Genomic DNA, 15,028 nt, shown 5'->3' with positions numbered 1-15,028 from the left:
TAATTTTATTTTTAATATAAAATTAAATAGAAATCAAATAATTTCCTAATAAAAAATACCATTCAAATGGCTAATTATTGGGAGAATGGAAAACAATTTAGATTAAAACATAATTGGGCTTTAAGAGTCCATACCGAGATGGGTAGAGAGAGAAAGCAGAGATGCTTCTGATCTACACTTTTGAACATTGTTTCGTTCAATATTTAGGTTTCCTACTGTTTTTTCTTTTTTTCTTTTTTTTTGTTCTTTCGATTGCATTCTTTAAGGAGATGCTCGTAGTTTACGAATAAACTATGTTCGACTGTATGAAATTTGAGTATTGAAAAAAATTTATTAAAAAAAAAATTTAATTCAAATATTTCAATTCCGTTCATCCGAACATATCTCTGTTTTAGATTCTATTTTTACAAATCAATTTTTAAGAAAAGCATTCGAGTAGATTCAACAACAATATGTTTTTAATAATTGCTATGAAAACTTAAAGAGAAGGAAAGCTAGTGTGTGAGTTGGGATTTATCAAAAAAAATATATATATATATATATATATATATATATATAGTTAAATTAAAATTAAAATTTACGATAATCACATCATATATTATATTAGTGGGTTTTGAAGTCGCTATATTAGTAGGTTTTGAATTCGGGTGCAGCGTGTCGAATTCTATCATTTTCTACACACTATGTGTGTATTTCTTGAGTTCTTTCATTGAATTAGCTTTTGATTAACTTCAAAATAGTAATACAGTGTGCGTTACTGATACATTTGTTATATATAAAGAAAGAAATGAGGGATACATATATATGTGTGTGTGTTTTTTTTCGAACTGAATATGTGTGTGTGTGTTAGTGGTCATATATTTATGTGTGTGTATATATATACATATAAGCATCTGTGTTTTATATACATTTTTGCAGTGGAATCGTTGAAAGAAATAGCAAAGACGTTAGGAAAGATGGATTGGAATTTCAGTGTAGATCCATGCAGTGGAGAATGGGGTTGGGCCACCAAAAATTCACGAATACATTTTGAGAATGCAGTCACCTGTAATTGCTCCTACTCCAATGCCTCCGTCTGCCATGTTGTTACCATGTACTCTCACCCTTTATAACTTTCTAAATATTGAATTCTTTAATATAAATCTCTAGGATAAAAAATAACATGCAATTCCACAATAGGATGCGTCCGACCAGAGGTGCCAAAAAATCCCACCACTTAGATTGATATTCGCTCTGGAAAATCGGCAATTGCGGGACAGGGATGGAAAAAAATACCCTATCTCGTCGTCCCGTTTATAGTGAGATTATAAATGTTTTTTTTATTATAATTTATTTTTATATTAAAAAATATTAGGTATGCATTAAGCAAATTCTAGGTTATCTTATTCCAATCTATTGATATCCTTCTATATTATTCTTATTTGACAACTCTTATAATTTTACATAAAAGAGAATAATTATTACCATAATTGAAAGGTTATTTCATTATTTACTTTATATTTGTAATACAATTATGAAACTCTCCTAAACCTATTCTTGTCTAGTCCCTTTTAATAGAACCGTTTTGGGCTGGAATGGAAGAATTAGGCTGGTATCAATCATTATGATAACACCATTCGGTCACTTGTATAAATGCATCTGGGTCCGACTTTCACACTCTATCACTGACTCCTCTTAAGTAGATAAATATTGGGTGGGTGCCTTTACACCCAGCCATTGGTAGTGGGCTTAAAATGCCTTTGGGTTGGGCTGGGGTATGCCTTTTAGCCATCTAGGCATATCTTTTGTTTGGGCTGGGCCTCCTTAGACTTGGTCTTCTAAAATGGATAGCAATGAAAGTAGTTCTTTTTCTCTTTCTCTGTATATGTATGTACGCATATACGTATATATATTATGTTCATATGTTGCTTAGACTTGGTTTTGTTTTGAAACTTGAAATACAGAGTTCTGAAAGCGCAGAATCTTCCAGGCAAACTCCCCCCCGAATTGGTCAGATTCCCTTACCTCCAAGAAATGTAAGTTACCTGAAACCCCCAAAATTTTGTATATCCCCGCAATGCCCCCATCTTTTCTTCTTAATTACGCATTTGAGTGCTACTCAATCTCAATTCTCAAATTGTTGTACGTACACTCATTCATATAGTGACCTTACTCGCAACTACCTTAACGGTACTATTCCTCCAGGATGGGGTTCCATACAACTAGTGAACATGTATGTATCAACTGCCCCCTCTCTCTCTCTGTGTATACATATATGTTACACTCAAACACAGGCATTCATATTGAAACTTCTCTTGTTCTAACAAATATATGACATGATGGTTTCGTTGTAGCTCTCTCCTTGGAAATCGATTAACGGGTTCAATCCCAAAAGAGTTTGGAAACATAACCACACTCAGAAGCTTGTAAGATTTGGATAACCAATTTCTTTCACATTTAAGTATATGCGATATAAAATTATGCTTTTATGATTTTAACTTTGGTGTTTATAGAGTCCTCGGGGACAATCAGCTTTCTGGAGGTATTCCTCTAGAGCTTGGGAATCTTCCCAACTTGGAGAAAATGTAAGACCCTTTTATCTGTTTTTTGATTTTATGGTGTTCGTTTTGTCTGTGTACTTTATGAATGTGTAATTTTATTTTTAAAAAAAATGGTAATGCGTCTGAGGGTTCAATTTGAAATTTGAGGTCAATTGACCATTGGCTTAATTAATTTTTGTTCTTGAAGACTTCTAAGCTCAAATTATTTTACTGGGGAGTTGCCGGGAACACTTGCAAATCTGACCACTTTGAAGGACTTGTAAGTGTCTAAAGTTGGTTTATTTTTTGTTTTTCTAAATACTTATTTGTTTCCTATTTTTAGAATTAATTGTTCATTTTTTTTCTTTTACACATTGCAGTAGGATCAGCAACAACAACTTTAAAGGAAAGATACCCAATTTCATCCAAAACTGGACAAAACTCCAAAACTTGTGAGATTTTTACTTTACTTGTTTTAATATTTCAATTTTTCTTTGGAAGATGTTCTCTATTTAACCATTCATTTAAACAAAATTATGACAGGATGATTCAGGCTAGTGGTTTGGATGGGCCAATTCCTTCTGGAATTTCTCTCTTGGAAAATTTGTCTGACTTGTTAGTAAATTCTTATAATCTCATAGCTTTACCCATTTTATATAAGAAAATATCTAATTTATGTTTATTCTTCGTTAAATAAAAACAAATGCAGGAGATTCAGTGACTTAAGTGGAAGTGAAGCAGCTTTTCCACCTCTTAGTAATATGAAAAACCTGAAGACACTGTACGTAGAAAACTTCTATATTCTCTTATGGATTATATTATTATCTTCTTGGTGTTTTGAAATGATATATATTTAAATATATTTGATTGCATCGCAGGATATTAAGGAGCTGCAATATTATGGGACAGATACCTGATTATCTTGGAACAATGACAAATTTGAAAACCTTGTTAGTTCTTTTCCATTCTCCATTTTCATGTCTCTTATTTTCTTAAAAACCGTTTTGATCACATACTTATCTCTTGTTTGATAGCTCACTAAAACTGTAGTGGAAAATTCAAAGTCATAGCATGTTATGAGATTTTGGTAAATTACCTTTCAAATAATGTCACCAGAATTGCAGAATTCATATTTTGTTTATGCATTAAATTGTTAATAAGAAAATAATAATAATAATAACAATTCCTGAGCAGTGAGCATCCAAAACTACCCCTAAGTTTCTAACCTGAGGAGTTTGAACAGAGGAATGCTTAGTGAGCATTAGTGTTTGCTTAGACATTTATGCTGCAAAGACAGTTAAAATTCTATTGTTTTGCAAACTTCAATATGCTATACTGATTATCATTTCTAGGTTTTCTATTCTACTGAAATGAAATGTTTTAAAAGAAATTCTTCTGGGATAGTCATTCTAAAACCTACTTCTCTTGATTTCTCTTGCAGAGACCTCAGCTTTAACAAACTAAGTGGAGAAATTCCAAGAAGCTTTGTTCCCATATCAAACACAGATTACATGTAAGGAATTTGATTCTTAATTTTTTGCTCTGTCTTCTTAAAATCTTTGATGCTAATTTTTTCTGGCCTGGGATACCATTCTTGCTGATCCATTGAATTAAATTACCTTGAAAAGCAATGTTTGATACCAGGACCAGTCAACTACCCAAAATAACCAAGCAACCTTAGAAGTTCTCCAAGTAGTTAGGAGAGAATGGTCTAAATGGCCTCAATTAAGTTAAAGGTCAATCCCATGGTTAATCATCCTTTTTACAAATTAATTTTTGGGCTTTAGAGTGAAACCTAAGAAGGACACCTGTGTGTTAAGCAGGATAACCCTTACGCATGGCCTATAGTGTCTTCACTTGCTGAGTTCACATGGCCTTATAACAAAAGAAGCAATGGATGGACAAATGGCACTAGCTATATATAAGACCTATGTTACATGGACTGTTCAAAGGTAGGTGAAGTGCCAGTGTCAGGCACACATTTCTCTTATATGGCCATGGGATATGTGTCCAACACCTTTGGGTAGACGTGCACCTAAAAAAACATATCCAATAATTCAATTTTATTATATTATTACTTCAAAATAAGTGAAATGCCTATATTGAACACTATATCACATAAATACATTAGGTTTTTTCTGTATAAAACTAAATCAGGTTGTTTTCTGTATTTTCTTTGATTAAAATGAAGATATTTTTTTCATGTGAGTTATGTAGAGGAGGAATACATCCTTCCTCTTGATGTATTAAACTTGGAAAGGTCACATTAGTATAGGGAGGTATTTGCTAATATGTAGACCGTCCTCTGCACTTAATATAAGGTATTCCTCTCACAGAAGAGCATGAATAATAGTCTGATTTTTACAGGTCAAATCAGATTTTGATTTCACAAAATTGAACACCGTAGATTTAATTCAATGGGTATTTGAGTCTCCAAACAGCAAGCGGTCCATTTTGAAATTATTGAAGTTCCATTATCATCAAAATTTTATTTCTAGTATTGGCTATATTTCTTGTCACAAACTGATGCTATGTGGTTTGGAGAACTACTACAGTATAAAATCGATGATACTGAATTTTTTTCTTCTTTCAGTTATTTAACTGGGAACTTGCTAACCGGATCTGTGCCTGATTGGATGCTGAAAGACGGGGACAACATGTAAGTTCCTTTACATTAATATTGTTAGTGTTATCTAATGCGATCTAGCAAATCATTATTGTACCTTTGTTATTATATTTTTCTCTGTTAGTTATTGTGAGGTTGTTCTGCAGTACCTTTTTCTTATTTACCTGTAAAGAAAGGTGTCATAAAACAAATCTTGGTTTTTGTTTTCCTTGTGATGAATACTGTTGAAGATTTACTAGAGGAATCAATGGAGGAAAATCTTCCAGTATTGATGCTCTTTCCTATTGTTGAAGATTTATTGTTATATTTGTTATTGAAGGAATCAATGGAGGAAAATCCTCCATTATTGATGTTTCCTTTTATTGAAGATACTGGAGGAATTTGTGGAGAAAAATATTTCAGTATTGATGTTGTTTCCTATATCTATCTCTTTCCATTCTCATTATTTCTTCTCCTATACAAAAGAGTCTTCACCATTGTATTAAAGATGAAAAGAGAGATTATTATAATAAAAGATATGTAGCCCTTTGGGCTTTGTGTGCTGTGGATGTAAGCCCTAGTGGCTGAACCACATATATTCTTGCCTTGTGTTCTTCATACTTTGTTTCTCTATTCAATTTTAACATGGTATCAGAGCAGGCAACGTTCTCATCAGAGCCGTTCTTGGTTCTCTTCTCGGATCTCTAGATCCATTTTTATTAAGGTTGTCTTCTTACACCTCTTCATCAATCGAGGTTGCTGCTACTCGTCTTAGGATCTTTGGATCCATTTTTATTGAGGTCGTCTTGTTACACCTCTTCATCATTTGCACTTGCTTCTACTCGTCATCTCAATGGCAAGTTGAACATTCATGCCATTCATGCTCCAACTTGAGGGGGAATGTTGAAGATTTACTGGAGGAATTAATGGATAAAAATCTTCCAGTATTGATGCCCTTTCCTATTGTTGAAGATTTTCTATTATATTTGTTATTGAGGAATCAATGGAGGAAAATCTTTCATTATTGATGTTTCTTTTTATTGAAGATACTGGAGGAATTTGTGGAGAAAAATATTTCAATATTGATGTTGTTTCCTATATCTATCTCTTTCCATTCTCATTATTTCTTCTCCTATATAAAAGAGTCTTCACCATTGTATTAAGGATGAAAAGAGAGATTATTATAATAAAAGATATGTAGCCCTTTGGGCTTTGTGTGCCATGGATGTAAGCCCAAGTGGCTGAATCATGTATATTCTTGCCTTATGTTCTTCGTACTTTGTTTCTCTATTCAATTTTAACAAATACAGCTAATAGTCAACTATTCCTTAATTAGGGGCATGATTAGCAATTCCTTAATTAAGTGCATAAACTACGTTACATAGACTCAGGTACATGTGTTGGGTACGGGTATATATCCGTGCGTCGGATGTGCCAAATATCCACACAGAGGGACACACCTACAAAATATTCATTTTATTTAATTATTATTTTTTATTTCCTAGAGTAAAATAATGTTTGTATGTAACATAGTGTTCAATATAGGCAATTTTTTTTTTTTAAAGTGTGTTCAATATAGGCATTTAACTTATTTTAAAGTAGTAATATAATAAAAGTGAATGATTCGATATGCTTGATATGCTTTTTAAGTACATGTCCAACCAAAAGTGAGACCAATGTGTTTCTATGTAATTCTGATATCTCTTTTTCGACTCTATGGCTACTACCAAATTGAAGGGTTCTAGTTACCTTCAATGGTCCCGGACAATCCAAGTTTTTCTAAAAGCTCGTGATAAACTTTCCTATATCAAATCACAAACTTCAATCGGAGCCACAAAACTTGTTACTCAGGCTCCACAACCTCAACAGAAATAAACAGTCAGTTATTCTCTCTAACATTTAGCTTACACTTTGGAAAAAAGGTAAAATGGGTCATCGAAACTTTAGAAGGTATAGATGCATTATAGGCTCTTCTTAAATTAGAATGATAAATATGGAAATTAAATTTTTTTTTTTTTCATAATTGGTGTTGATGTATAAATGGAAGAATTAATTACAGATGCACAGAGGGCATACCCTCAGAATAACTCTGGAAAGGCCAATACAAAAACATTAAGAATAAACCCATTTCCAGTACAAAGTGATAACAAATGGCAGCCTACTATTGTAAAAGATCTTGAATGCCAACATTAAAGATATCCAGAACTTCAAACAAAGCCTGTCTAGCCACCTCCTGATGAGATTTAAATAATTGACCATGAATTCTGTGATTCCTCTCCTGCCAAATACCCCACAATGCAGCCACAAACGAAGTATGAAGCAGCTTATTAAATTTTGATGTTGTTTAATCCCACCACCAGATGAACCACCCAGCTAATGGTTATGTGTACACACAACTCCGAGAAAATAAGAAATTTATGCTTTGCATTGTTTACAATTAATACTAAGATATACAGACACCCAATAAGGACACAGATGAGTTAATTATTATTTATTTTAAATTTCTGTCAGTTTATCATCTAAAAATGCATGAAATATAATTCTTATGCTCATTCTCATTCAAGAGGATCATAATAAATGCAGTGATCTTTCATACAACAACTTTACAATTGAACAATCAGGACCTTCAACATGTCAACCACGGAAACTGTAAGATAACTTGCAAGTTCTTACTTTAAGAAGTTGTTATTTTTCCAAGTTTTTCTTTGAACCAACCAACCTTTTCACTTTGTTTTATTTTCTTCAGAAACTTGTTCAGCAGCTCTTCAGCAGGCAACACATCGTAAGTTTTTAAAGCATTAGAAGAACATCCATCATAAAAAAATTCATCATTTTCATTATGTTACTGTGTATTGCTACAATTTATTTCCTTGTTAGAACGAAAAATTCTAATATGTGATGCTAATTAGTTCCTAAAGTCGTTATGATTTTTCAGTGGAATTGTTTCATGCTTGAGAAGCGTTCGTTGTCCACGAAGTAAGTTAAAATGTCATCTACTCTTTTAGATGGTTAACGTCACAAAGTTCTCCTTTTTTTTTTTTTTTTTTGTTTGCTACAGCAATGAAAGATTTCATCTGGGTCACTTATATTAGCATAAATCATAATAAATAAAGTTTTCATCTCTCTGGGTTTCTTTTCTTTAATAATTTTAATTCAATTATTGGTGCGATTCTTATATAAAATATGTTGATTTTGACCCTACGCCAGTTGATCAACCAGGGCTATGTCATGCCGTGTGGCAATAGTGAACAATAAACCTGTTTTTGCAGTTCTTAGTTCTATATATTAGTTGGTGGAATCTCTTATATAAGGTGATTCCATGGTTCCACAGTTCTTGCTTAAAATTTGAACGGGATGGGGTTTTTTGGTGGCAGAATTGAAAATTCAACTGAGACTAGATACCCAAAATAACAGTTTATGACGAACACTCGCAAAAATTGTTTTTGCAAATTGGCATGCATTTAAGAGAAATTTCTCTTTCTTCTTATTAAATTGAATTATTTCTCTTCTAATTTTTCTTACATATATGTAAGAGCAGTAGCTGAGCCACATGGTGCCCACTCAACTTTTATGTTTTGAATTTTGATGTGTAATTTTCTAGTAATTGTAAAGATGCCCCCTCTCAAAATTGCAAATAAAAAAAAAAAAAAAAAAAAGGTTTTTGTCTTAATTTTCCGTGTCTCGTGTTAATTGTCTGTATTTACTTTTATAAACTAGACTTTGATAATTTGTGTTTGTAATTTCGTTCTATATAAACCATTTATTGAAGAATTACCAAATCAGAATTATTATTAAAAATATTTAATGAACCCTAAAACAATCATTTCAAAATTTTCGAGAACATGCTAATCGACACCTACATATTTGAATTCTTGACCTCACAAATTAAACATTTAAATGATTGGCCTTTGAGGCTTTGAGTTCCTATAGTCAAATGAGTCACAATTCAAGTATGATTTTACAAATTTAACAAATCCCAGAGTGACAAATTGAATGCTTAGCCAAATGCATACATAATGTATTGAATGCATCAATCAATATTTAAGTTTTCGTACTTGTTATTTTGCTTCAAAAAAGGTTATTATTTTATTTGATAATTTAAGCTTGTTGCCCCCACTAGAGTAAAGTGCTGTCTCTGCCACTGTGTAAGAGTAATAATAAGGCATTTGAAGTTAAAAATCTTAAATATTTAGTGGTTTTGCATGTTCAAGAAAGTGAGTGTGTCCGGTACTCAACGTGTTGTCTGCTTTGAGCCTGGGCCCGCATGGTTTGGCTCTTGGGTTTTACCACAGAAGGCCTCATACCATTTGGAGATAGCATTAACATATATAAGCACTTCACCTTCACGTTACCCAAGCGATGTGGGATTGTGCACCTGTAGCCTGCCAATGCCTTGCACCCGCCCACAAGGTTGCCACAATCAACAACCCCCAACCCCCCCGCCCCCCCTCCTCCTCCTTAGGGACCTTTGAAATTGTAAAGATGCACCTCACCTCTAGTAATTGTAAAGATGCCCCCTCTCAAAATTAAGAGAGGATGTCTCAGTTAGTATAAAACAAATATCAATTGAGTAGGTGGATAAATTTGGGACAGGGGAGTTAATCAGTACTTTTTGTTTCTCTGTGTGTGTGTGTGTGTGCGTGTGCGTGCGTGCTGGTAATTAATCAACTTATTTTTGGTCTCAGTTCCATACTCTTCTTTCCATATAAATTGCGGTGGAAGAGAAGTAACTGTCAATAAAAATACCAGATATGAAGATGATACAGATTCAGGTGGACCATCAAGGTTCTTCCAGAGTAGAACTAATTGGGCATTTAGCAGCAGTGGTCACTTCTTGGACGATGACCACCCTATAGACTCCTTTATTTCGACAAATGCTTCTACACTCTCTGTGAACAATTCCGAGTTGTACATGCAAGCAAGACTTTCTCCCCTCTCCCTGACTTACTATGGATTCTGTCTGCAAAATGGAAACTACACGGTAGGGCTTCACTTTGCAGAGATCATGTTTACTGATGACAAAACATATTACAGCCTTGGAAGGCGCATATTCAACATTTACCTTCAGGTAGTTATTCACATATGTTTTCTATGATAATTATTGGCAATCTTTATTTTCGGCAAAAAAGAAATGATATTCTTATCAACAATTGATAGAAAAAGCCTATTTATCTGATACAGGTGACCTAGCGGTATCAAGTCCTTACTTCCCAAAGGGAGGTCAAGGGTTCAAGCCTCAGTGGAGGCATGTGTGTGTGAGTACCAACTAGGAAAAAAAAAAAAATGATAGGATAGGATATGATGTTAATGGGATGAGTGGTCATTGGGCCCATTTGGATTTTTCATCTTCGCTGTGCCAAATTCAAGATTTTTTTTTTTTTTTTCCCCGAAGCATATCAGTTTTGTTCTATAATTTGAGTTTCATCTGCTTCGAATTTTTTTTTTTTTTTTTTTAAGTTAAAATTCAAGGAAAATCTGCTTCGAAATTATTGTGAAACTGAAATCTAAGCCTTGTCACAGCATATAAGTTGCAGTTGTATATAATTAAATTTTTGCAGCAAAAGCTGGTGCTGAAGGATTTCAATATTGAAGATGAAGCAGGTGGTGTCGGTAAGGAAATTGTAAGAAATTTTACTGCAGCAGTCACCAATGGTACGTTGGAAATCCGTTTCTACTGGGCTGGAAAAGGGACAACAGATATCCCTGTTGGCGGTGTATATGGTCCCCTGATTTCTGCTATTTCTGTGGATCCTAGTGAGTTGTATATTTATGAGGTTTCTATTTATCGTGGTGTTAATGGTTGGGAACTGGACTCAGCTGCCCCATACTTTGCACAATACGATTTCTATGTTTACTTTCATATGTTACAAACAGATTATAAAAGAGGAAATTGATCCCCATGGTTAGAGTACTGTTTTTTGAAAGAACAAATGGGAACTGAACTGGAATTTCCACATTCAATATCGCGAGTCTTTTTTTATTTTGTCTTAATATCATATACATTTATTTTGTCTTTATATCATATACAATGTCTTTCTTTCTTCTTTTTTATTTTTCTTTTTTCCATTATTGGTTGAATGTTTACAACTTCAGGAGATGACCTCAACTCAAAGTCCAAAATATCAGTTTTTGGTGAAACTCCATTTTTGTAATGAATTACCATCAGATAATGGAATGGTTTCATATCTTTGTTCCTTATGCAGCTCTTTTATAAACATGTTCATGTTATTTCGAAATATTACTAATAAACAGAGAATGAAATTATCTTCTTTCTTTCTCTTTTTCTAATTCCATTTCTTTTGGATTTTTTTGAAATACTATTAATGGTTGGATAATTTTTTTCTGCAAACAGATTTTGCTCCATTATCCCATGGAAAAAGTGTATCAGCAGGCACTGTGGCTGGAATTGTTGTTGCAGTTGCATCCATTACCTTCCTGGTTCTAGGAAACCTTTGGTGGAAAATCTGCCTGAAACTAAATGATACAATGGATCAAGGTATTTGCAAACCAATTAGGCAAACCCCTGATAATTATGAGAAATTTTAATTTTAAGTATCATTATCATATTGTTCCTTTATGAGGAAGCTAAATGCCTTTGTTCGTTACTTTTTGTTGATAATTTTGTCATTATGAGTGCTGTGTAATGGTATATGTATGCCTCTGTACATTTCAACACTTGAACAATAATTTTTTATGCAAAATATTTGTTTGGATATTGGTTTGTTGAATACTTGGTGCTGCCACAACCGTTTGGTCTCTCTTTTCTGGACTTTTAGGTGCAGATATATCACTTGTGTTTGGATCAAGTGTTAAGATTTTTTTAAAATGTTAGAAATGCAGACTGCAAAGTTGTATCGACAGATCTGAAAGGTCTTGATCTACAGACCGGTTCATTTACCTTGAGACAAATAAAAGCTGCCACAAACAATTTTGATGCTGCTAATAAGATTGGAGAGGGTGGTTTTGGCTCCGTTTACAAGGTATCCTACTCAAGGATTGCTTTCATATCACTATAATTTTTTAAGCTGTAATAGTGTTGCTCTTTCCTTAAAATAAAAATAAAAAAATCTAATGTGAAAAAGATTGTTTATTAAATGAAGGGACTTTTATCAGACGGCACTATAATTGCTGTGAAGCAGCTTTCCTCCAAATCAAAGCAAGGAAATCGTGAGTTTGTGAATGAAATAGGCATGATTTCTGCATTGCAGCACCCTCATCTTGTAAAGCTCTACGGGTGTTGTATTGAAGGAAATCAATTGTTGCTAGTATATGAGTACATGGAAAATAACAGTCTTGCTCGTGCTATATTTGGTAAACTTCAAACACATGCTTCACTTTATTGCTTTTTGTATCAGACTACGAATAGGCAGACATGATTATTTATGTGTATGCTTCAGCTGATTAGTATGTTTATGTACTCGATAATTTGGTGATTTGAAAGGCCCAGAAGAATTCCAGTTGAAATTGGATTGGCCAACTAGGAAAAAGATCTGCATTGGTATAGCTAGAGGTTTGGCTTATCTCCATGAAGAATCAAGACTAAAGATTGTCCATAGAGATGTCAAGGCCACCAATGTGCTGCTTGATAAGGATCTCAAACCTAAGATATCTGATTTTGGTTTGGCCAAACTTGCTGAAGAGGACAATACCCACATAATCACTCGGATTGCTGGAACTTAGTGAGTCACCAGCTGTAATTCATTACTATCATTATTTTCATTCTGTACGAGTTATTAATATTATTGTCATCATCATATCATTGCAAATATTTATATAGCAGATTTTTCTTTTTCCAAAATGACTTGACTCACACATGGCCAGTCCATTTACGGGTGTGCCCTGTGGAACATATGCCAAGTACTAGTTTGTTTTTACTAGTGAGAACAATATTGTTTGACAACTTATCTCACACAGAGAATTTACAGTGGATATATGGCACCTGAATATGCAATGCGGGGTTACCTGACTGACAAAGCAGATGTGTATAGTTTTGGAATTGTTGCGTTGGAAATTGTCAGCGGGAGGAGTAACACCAGCTACCTGCCAAAGGAGGAATGCTTTTACCTTCTTGATTGGGTAATTTCATTGTCTTGCATCTATTGTTTCTACTTTTTATTATTATTATTATTGTCAGTATATTTTAAGCCGTGTTTGTTGTTTAAACAAAGCAGATCAAGAAAATGTTTCTAAAAACTGGCCATTAACCTCATGTGCTTTGCCAGAAGGTTAATACTTAATAAACATATAGCAGTTCTTCAAAGATGAATATCACTTTGTGCAAAACAGGCTGGCAGATAATATCACATTCATTCAATATCGTATGAAACTTTGGCTAAGGAATATACTAGTACTGAAATCACGATGATATGCTCTTTGTTCGACACTGTCACACTGGGGAACTTTTAAACAAAGGGAGCTTTGGTGAATTGGTGCCCCTTACTTCCAATCACAATGCACGCGCCCAATCATACTTAAATTCTAACATATCAATTTGATATTTTTCCTAGGCACTTCAATTGAAGGAGAAGGGGGATCTGCTGGAGCTAGTCGATCCGAGGGTGGGACCGGACTTCAACAAAGAAGAGGTGATGGGGATGATTAAAATAGCTCTGCTGTGTACTGATGTCTCGCCAGCAGTTAGACCTACCATGTCTTCAGTGGTCAGCATGATTGAAGGTAGAGCAATTGTTCAGGAGTTGGTTCCAAGTGCTCCAAATGGCGACATGAAGGTCAAGGAAATGAAAGATGTGTACCAACACAGCCATGAAACTAACATGAGTGAAAGTCAAGGCCTGATCCAGAGTAGTAGTTCAGTTGACGGGGCCATGGACCGCCTCTCCCACATCTACAGCTGATCTCTATCCGGTCAATCTGAATTCTGATTATTTGGCTAGCAGAAATTAGATAAATGGTCCATGTTTTGACTGGTTATCATCTTGTTTATCCTTGCCACTGCATGATATTAAATTTCCTTCTTTCATTTTTCTCTTACACATACCTTACACCATACGAATTCATAATTTGCTTAAACATTGCATAAAAAATCCCATAGCAAAAACATACATTTTTCTGTTGAGTGTTTGAATTCCATTAGTGAATCAGAGATTGGTACTTTATTTTGTTGGTCTTTTGTGATGCTTTGTATCATTGTTATTATTATGAATGGCAGTTTAATGATCCTTTTTGAAATTTATTTATATATAAGTGGGATATATTTTTGGTATATATGTGTGCGCGCGCGCGCGCATGTGGGAGTCAAGTGTTACTACTATCCAATTGATACTGTTTGTTTTTCCTTTTCCTTTGTCGTTTGTGGCTATACAAAAGCTTATTCATTTGAAGGAAACCTTTTCTTTTGTTTTATTTTTCTTGGAAAACGTTTGTCATGAATTTCTTTTTAAATTTCTAGGGGTTGAGGTTCTGTTGGTATTGCATTATTTAAAAGTTTCTAATAAATTTGAGAGAGTGGGATCTTGTCTCATAAGATCTTATATGGGGAACCTGTTGCTGTTGCTCATTTCGATGGACAATTCGTTTGGTTTTGTTGATAATTTCACTAGTTCGCAGATGGTATGAGCTCTTATTATTTGAGGAGGTTGAGTTTTCTAGAATTCTGTGGAGATACAATTAATAGGTGTGTGTCTCTTGAGTACTGGACTAAAAACAATAAAAATTCCTTTCCAAAGAGATTACATCTGATTTTTTTAAGTAATGAGATTTTATTTGACAAGCCCCTCTTGAAAAAGTATTACCACAGGATATGGTATTCCGAGACAATGGGAGTTTTTGGATCGTGAATGTGGTAGTAAATTTCATCACATCTAACAACTGGATTATGAATGTGGTGGCAGATCCTACCACATCCAACAACTAGGATGACCATGGTATTTAATATTTTCTGAGG

General features: G+C 33.9%; 1 pseudogene; it reads left to right on the top strand.

Moving 5' to 3' along the window:
- The first annotated feature begins 2,571 nt into the window (after positions 1-2,571).
- LOC132307605 (probable leucine-rich repeat receptor-like serine/threonine-protein kinase At3g14840) lies at positions 2,572-14,349 on the top strand (annotated as a pseudogene).
- Positions 14,350-15,028: the final 679 nt, after the last annotated feature.

This window comes from Cornus florida, unplaced genomic scaffold, assembly GCF_030987335.1.
Source record: "Cornus florida cultivar Cherokee Brave unplaced genomic scaffold, ASM3098733v1 CherokeeBrave_3.0.0_Hap2_Chr05, whole genome shotgun sequence".
In the NCBI taxonomy this organism is placed as follows: domain Eukaryota; kingdom Viridiplantae; phylum Streptophyta; class Magnoliopsida; order Cornales; family Cornaceae; genus Cornus; species Cornus florida.
This window is presented reverse-complemented; position numbering and strand designations above follow the sequence as displayed.